Source organism: Grampus griseus (assembly GCF_964374135.1).
Source record: "Grampus griseus genome assembly, chromosome: 8".
NCBI lineage: Eukaryota > Metazoa > Chordata > Mammalia > Artiodactyla > Delphinidae > Grampus > Grampus griseus.
This window is the reverse complement of record NC_139002.1, coordinates 107,358,551-107,366,320: the sequence shown is the minus strand read 5'-3', so window position 1 is coordinate 107,366,320 and position 7,770 is coordinate 107,358,551. Positions and strand designations below refer to the sequence as shown.

Sequence of the window (7,770 nt, the reverse complement as noted above, 5' to 3'; positions counted from 1 at the left end):
CTGAGTGGGCACGAGTTTCTGGGTGCCTCGGCCACCCTGGTCCCCACTCCAGGCCTCCCCACGTCCTACAGCCCCTCGGCTGAGAGAGGCCCCCTCGGTGTTCCCTCTCGAGAAGCCAGCCTGGAAGGAGGCTTGGATCCAGGAAGGAGGCGGCATCAGGCTTTCAGCAGAGCAGGCGAGGTACCAGCCCTGCTCACAGCGAGGCGTGGGGTGCGGGCTGCTTCCAGGGCAAGGCCTCCACGAGGAGGCGGGCGATGGGACGGGGGTCCGTATCCCCAGAAGCAGGCTCGGGGGTGCCCTCGGGGGTCCTCAGCTTCTAAAGAGAGCCAGGCAGTGCCCCTGCTGGGTCAGGGCCACCTAGAGAGCGTACCCCAGGGAGGTGCTACCATTAGGAATTTGAAATACCGTTTTTTTAGACGGCTCGTCAAGGACAGGAGTGCTCTGTGCTCCTCATGAACCCCATAAGATCTAAACGAAGGAAGGGCTTCAGAGGGCCGGGGCGGCAGTTCAGCGTAGCAACCAGCTGAATCCATTTTTATCCTGGGCTCTTTCAACTTTGAGTGATACAAGTCCGCTCTCAACAGTCATTTTTTTAGGTCAAAAAACAGACAGCGAGACAGCTGATACGGTCCAGCTGAGTAGCTGGCGTCTAACGTGCGGGTGACTCAGCAATTAGGCAGTGGGTCCCCAGACGCTTGGCTGGATGCCCCGCTCTCACTCTCTCTCTGTCTCTCTGTCTCTTTCCTCTCTCTCTGTCTCTCTGTCTTTCTGTCCCGGTCTGTCTCTATCTCTTGCTCCGTATCTCTGTCTCTGTCTCTCTGTGCCTCTCTCTCTCTCTCTCTCTCTGTTTCTGTGTCTCCATCTCTCTCTCTGGCTCTGCCTTGTATCTCCCTCTCTCTCTGTTTCTCCCCGGTTGGCTGCTGCCCTTCCAGGTGCTGGCCTGTCTTTCCCACTAAGGACCCCCTTCCCTGTTCACACACCCTCCCAGCGCCCCACCCCGCAAAAAACAGACCACCTTCCCCCGGAGATCTGGCAGAATCCAGGTAGGATTCTGATTGGCCTGACTTGGGTCACATGACCCTCCCTAAACCAATCACTGTGGCCTGGGAAATGGGGAGCTCTGATTGGCCAGGACTAGATCATGTGGGTTTTCCCATGACCAGAGAGGGCTGTCCTCCCATTGACAGTGTGCGGGACCGCATGGGGAGGCCGGGGAAAGAAAAGGGCTGCAGTTACCAGCAGAAGGGAGCTGGGGAGCCGCAGGACAAACAGAGCGAGGACCCCCATCAGCGCCACCTGGGCCTCTTCTCCCTCCTGGGGTCTCCTCCCCGTGTCAGCCCACCATCCACCCCGGCCCAAGGCAGGGAGCAGGGAGTTACCCAGGTCGTGCTGCCCCACCCTCCGTAGCTCTGGGACCAGTCAGACCGAATTCCCTGCCACACCCTGCCTGGAAACCAGGGAACAGGACGTCCCACTGGGGAGACAAGCAGAAGAAAACCCAGGCACAGCTGATCAGGCCCCCCGCAGCCATCCACCACGGAGGCTCAGCCGGTTAGCCCTGCGCACCCTCACTCGGCACTGATGTCTGCTCAGGGGGCAGGGACCCCAGAGCTGGACTCACTTCCCCCTGGTCATTCTAGGGTAAGAGGAGGCAGTGGAGGCCATGGCCTGTGTGCCCAGAGCTGAAGAAAGGGCAGACTGGGAGCTTAGAGCTTCCTCGGGGAACGGGAACCATGGCCTGGCTGTGGCTCTGACGCTCACCGTCCAGGGCTTCCCAGGCATCTGGTAACCAGCTGCGTGGGAGTACCAGGGGCTCGAGTCCCCAGGAAGGAAGGGGGCGGGGGGGAGGGCACTCTACAATGAGGATGATGTCAAGAACAAAAGCCTCGGAGGCCGCAGGTTGCAAACAAACCCGGCTTTGCCCCGCTCAGTTGCCTCCAGACCAACACTCCACCTGGATGAACCGCACCCAGACCCCTCCGTTCTGCCTTTCATTCATTGCTTTCTCGAAGAGAACAAACCCCTCCCCTCCCGGGAGAAGTGGGCAGGCCAGCAACAATGCGCTGCCCACACAGGGAAGGAGGTGCCGAGTGGCCCGTCGTCCAGGAGGAAGCTGGCTGTCGTCCACAGCGAGGTGGCTTTGGGGAAATGCAGGCACCTTCCCTCCAGCCAGAGGTTCTACCCAGAATGAGAAGTTCCCCCGCTCCCTGGAGCTCTGAGAATTTCAGCCGCCTCCAGGAATCCATCAGGTGCGGTCTCCGGGATCATGTTTAGTGCTTTTTCTGGGTTATGAAGCCGAGGAATTCCCGCAAGGGCCTTTCGGGGAACTGAGAGGGGGAAGGGAATTTAGCTCTCTGCGTTTCTTTAACGGCATTACCTTTTACTGAGCTCTTAAGCTCATGGCCGGGATGTTTTCAACGAGGAATTCAGGATCCATCCTGGGGCTGGAGACAGCTCCTCCCCTAGCAGGGTCCCCACCTCCAGCCTCCCCCGGTGACTGTCTCCGTGTAAGGGGTGACAGTTGCAGTTACCAGAGGAAACTGACCTCTAGATTCCTCCTGTCGGGAGGTCTTCTCTGACCCCTTAGCGGAAAACACCCCAGCCAGGATGGAGGCTGAATTCCAGCCACCTGCCCCAGCCTCGCAGCCCTCCGTGAATGCACCCCCAGACTGCGGTTGACCATGAGCTAACTGCCTGGACATCTCACTTCTAGGGTCATTCTTCCGTCTTCTGTGGCCTCTCTCTTCACTGTGTTTTGGTTTGAATTAGCCCCGTCCATTTTAAGCTGCTTACTCAGCATCCAGTCTCCCAGCCATCCTTGCAGCCAGCACAGGGCTTAGCACCTGTCTTAGCTCCAAATGCCATAGCCAGACGCCACAGACTGGGTGGCTTAAACAGAAATTCATTTTCTCACAGTTCTGGAGGCCGGAAGGGCCAGTTTCCTCCGAGGTGTCACTCCTTGTCTTGCGCGCGGCCGCCCTCTGCACATGGCCCTCTCTCTGTGCAGGCACACCCCTGGGGTCTCTTGGGTGTCCCAGTTTCCTCTTATAAGGACACCAGTCAGGTTGGATTAGGGCTTACCCGACCAGCCTCAGTGTTACCTCTTAAAAGGCCCAATTTCCAAATACAGTCACACTCTGAGGTACTGGGGGTCAAGACTTTAAAATATGAATTTGGAGGGGACACAAATTAGCCCGTCACAGGAGCCCTATAAAAGATGCTCTGCAGGGCTTCCCTGGCGGCGCAGTGGTTGAGAGTCCGCCTGCCGATGCAGGGGACACGGGTTCGTGCCCCGGTCCGGGAGGATCCCACATGCCGCGGAGCGGCTGGGCCCGTGAGCCATGGCCGCTGAGCCTGCGCGTCCGGAGCCTGTGCTCCGCAACGGGAGAGGCCACGGCAGTGAGAGGCCCGCGTACTGCAAAAAAAAAAAAAAAAAAGATGCTCTGCAGACCACCTTTTCATCAGTCGTAGCCAAGTGTGCCTGGCGTAAGGTGGAAAGGCGGCGCCCCTTGCAAGAGGGGTGGCACTCAGAAGCCTTGTGCCTCAGTGAAGGGGACCATGCATCCTGCTAACAGAGGAGTCAATCAAGCCAGGTGGGGCTGCTTCGATCGTGGTTAGCAGATGTGTGGCTGAGTGGAGATCCTTCCTTCCTTCTGTCCAGGTAATTAGTGAGCAACTTCAAAACCTGGAGGCTTTCCTGCTCAAATCAGTTATTCAGCCTGATGCATCCAAAGGTCCCCAACAGGAAATAGAGAGAAAAGAGGTTGCTAAGTGGTTATGGTAGAGACTAAATGACTTACTTGTTAGTGGCCCGCGCCAGATGTGAGCTGCTGTAGCAGCTAGGTGCCCGCAGTCTGCCAGTGCAGGAGGGGCAAGGCGAGTGGGGGGAGGCTCGGGCTCTCAGGAATACCAGTAATTTCTTCCTTTATCCAGATCAGTGGTCACCTGTGTCTTCATCAGTTGTGATCACGGACCGCAGAATGAGCCCAAGGGGATAGCCTCGGCGTTCATTCCGGCATTCGGGCTGCGGGCGTCACCTCACCTGCCAGTGCGCCTGGGGCCAGGGGCTGGTGAGGGTCTTCTCAGCCCTGAGCTGGGGCCAGGGGGTGAAAAGTCACTGTCCGGGGCTGGATGGCAGTGTCACTTTTCCACTCCCACTGGGGGTCAGCTACTAACAGCACAGTGAGAAGCAAGGTGGTGTGGATTCAAGGCAGGGACGTGTGATTTTGCTTAGTAAGAATAATACCGTGAATCAGATGACTGTGGAAGTTTCAGGAAAGGTCGTAGGGTTTCCCGTGATACTCTTCTTTCCTTTTGTTTATGTTTGCAATTTTCAAAAAAGAAACTTAGACATTTATAAAAAATAATAATAATGCTTACTGCTAAGGCTATTTCTACCTGTGGCCGTGATGGGAAAACAGAGGCCAGATTTACCTTTCCGCAGGAAACAACCAAAGCTCAGACAACATAGGAAACAATAGATTTAAGACTAGGCATCGGGCAACAAGTGACAGTGATCCCTGAAAGGTGGGAAACAAAAGAGATTGTTACTGAACTCAGGTATAGTTGCTCATCGCTCAAGAATCCAATACTGAGAGACAAGTGTTGGGTAAAAGGAAAGATAGCTTTGTTGAGGAAGCCAGCAATCCTGGGGAGAAGGTGGACTCATGTCCCAAAGAACCAACTCCCCATTGCTGATCAGGGAGCAAGAGCTTTTAAGGGGGAGTTTCAGGGGTGCACATGCCGGGGGCGGAGGGAGGGCGCTACATGCAGAAACAGCACGGTCAGCTCTGACAGCCATCTTGAAATTGGTTGTGTGGTGGTCTGATCAGTGTCATCTTTATTGTTTTAAGGACAGTTAATCTTCACTTCCAGGGTCGGTTTGTTCCCATTTCCTTGAGGCCAGTTCTCGGAATTGTGGCAGCTTTTGTCCTGGCTACAGTCTGGTCATCACATAGTTAACTGCTTCCACCTGGTAGGGGTTTCAGTATCTGTAAGACAGCTCACAGGATATGGCTCAGAATATTATCTGGAGCCCTTGAGGAGGAACTAAAGGTCCTTGACTTTGTTTAATGGCGAAATTATTATTATTTTGTCTTGTTTGGCTGCCTTCCTTTGTCTCTGCATTTTCTCACTTCTCTGATTAAATTTCTTCTTTGGAACTCGGGGAAGGCCTAGGAGGCTAAAGTTTTTCTACAGACAAGAGACAGGCAGAGGACATGTCTCTTGTCCTCAAGGCCCCATAGGGCCCTGTTCCATTACGAGATGAGCCCTCTGACAACCCAGCTTCCTGCACCGAGAGTTTCCAGGCTCCGCTCACAGAGTGAGAACCCCAGCAGAGGCTGCAGGGGAACTCCAGGAGAAATAATGAGCTGAGAGCCAGTTGGTGGGGGGGCACGGCAGCTCAGTTTGCAGGCTAGAGTGCCAAAGGAGGCTGCCCTCCAGAATTCAGCAGAGCACTGATTAGCACGTGTGTGAGGAAACTACCAGAAGCTGGAGAGAGCATCACCCAAAGGATTAGAGAACCAGTATCTGGCAGTCACTCAGGATGGGGGCAGTACCTCTTCCCACCCACCAGACTGAATTCATGGAGCGTCAGGAAGAGTCCTCAGAAGGGTCTTGCCTCCAGACTGGAGAATAATTAGCCTTAGACTAATCATGGCTCTGGTCTCACCTAACAGATCTTAAAATCAAGACCTGAAAGAATCAAACTCTTTCCAGGTAATTTAGCCACACCCAGAACCAAGCTCAGGAATATCTATAAGAACATAAAAATATCCAGCACCCGCAAAGTGAAACATGCAACGTCTGGCATCCATTCAGGAATTCCTGGATATGCCAAGGGCAGGGAAACACCACCTGTAATGAGGAGAAAGTTCACTTGGTCAAAACAGACCAGGGACACAAATGTTAGAATTTGCAGGCAAGGATAGTAAGGAATCATTATAACTGTATTCCATATGCTCAAAATGTTAATATAGACATGGAAGATTTTTTTGTTTTTTTTGTGGTACATGGGCCTCTCACTGTTGTGGCCTCTCCCGTTGCGGAGCACAGGCTCCAGACGCGCAGGCTCAGCGGCCATGGCTCACGGGCCCAGCCGTTCCACAGCATATGGGATCTTCCAGGACCGGGGCACAAACCCGTGTCCCCTGCATCGGCAGGCGGACTCTCAACCACTGCGCCACCAGGGAAGCCCGGAAGATTTATTTTTAACTCACTGAACTGTACACTTAAAAATGCGTAAGGTGACAAATTTTATGTTCTGTGCATTTTACCACAAATAAAAATTTTTAAATTTTAAAACTCAAACTTCTAGAGGTGAAAATTGCAATCAGTGTCTGAGATGAAAAATACAAAGGGTAGGGAACTTCCCTAGTGGTCCAGTGGTTAAGAATCTGCCTTCCAATGCAGGGGAATTGGGTTCCATCCCTGGTCGGGGAACTAGGATCCCACATGCCGCAGGGCAACTAAGCCTGCGCGCTCTAGAGCCCACACACCACAACTGGAGAGAGGCCCACGCACCACAACAAAAGATCCCACGTGCCACAACTAAGACCCGACATAGCCAAATAAATTTTTTTTTTTTTAAGAAAAGAGGTTTGTTTAAAAAAAAGAAAGAAAAAGAAAAATACACAGGGTGGGATTCATGGCAGATCAGATGCTGCAGAAGAAAAGAAGAGTGAGCTTGCAGAAGCATTAGAAACTACCCAAAGAAAACAGAGAGAGAAAAAGGAAGTGTCGTTAAAAAAAATAAGAAGAAGAAAAGAACAGAGTTTCAGTGAGCTGTAGAACAACTCCAGGCAGCCTAATGTGTACATGTGAGTCCATGAAGTAGAGGGGATTGAGGTGAGGAAGAGAACAAAGAGAATATTTGAAGAAATGATGGAAATGTTTCCAAATTTGAAGTGGTCTGTGAATTCCCAGATCCAAGAAGCTCCATGAATCCCAAGCTCAAGACATATAGGGAAAAAATATACACCAAGGCGCATAGTTTTCAAATTGCTCAAAACCAGGGATAAAGGTAAAAATCTTAAAAGCCACCAGAGAGGAAAAAAAGATTCATTACATACAAGAAACAAAGACAAGCATGACAGCAGATACATTTTCAGAAACAATCAAGTGAGAAGACAGGGGAGAAATGTCTTTAAAGTGCTGAAAGGGGAGAAAAAACAGCTATTTCAAAAACAAAGGTAAAATCAAGACTTCTTCAAAATACAAAAGCTTTGATACTCCATCACCAGCAGACCACACTATAAGAAATGTTAAAGGATGTCTTTCAGGTGAAAGGAGGATGACAGGAGATGGAAATACTCAGAGGAATGAGGGGCACCAGAAATGGTAGCTGCATGAATATGTAAGGAGATTGTCTTACTATTTAAGTCCCTTTAAAAGTCATTGACATTAAACAGAAATTACAACAATGTACTTTGTGGATATAACAGGGAAAGGTAATATGTATGCTCCCAATAGCACAGAGGCTGGGAGGAGAGGAGTGGAAAGGTTCTTATCCTGTATGCAAAGTTAGAAAACATCACTTGATTAAAAGTGAAGGATATACACCATAAACCCTAAGGCAACCGCTAAAATAACCAAATAATTACAGCTAATGAGCTGACAGAGGAGATAAAATGGAATCATAAAAAATACTCAACCCAAGAGAAGGCAGAAAAAGAGGGAACGGGGGGTTACACACAGGACAAATAAAAAATAAATGGAAATAAGACAGAACTAAACCTAGCCATATCAATAATCCTATTAAATATAAAT

The 7,770-nt window shown here is 51.4% G+C and overlaps 1 protein-coding gene across 1 annotated transcript in view; it reads left to right on the top strand.

Annotated features, from left to right (window-relative positions):
- Positions 1-7,770, top strand: part of SHANK2 (SH3 and multiple ankyrin repeat domains 2) — a gene marked incomplete at its 3' end in the record, with an annotated part of 537,007 nt that overhangs the window by 464,411 nt on the left and 64,826 nt on the right. The window lies entirely within an intron of this gene.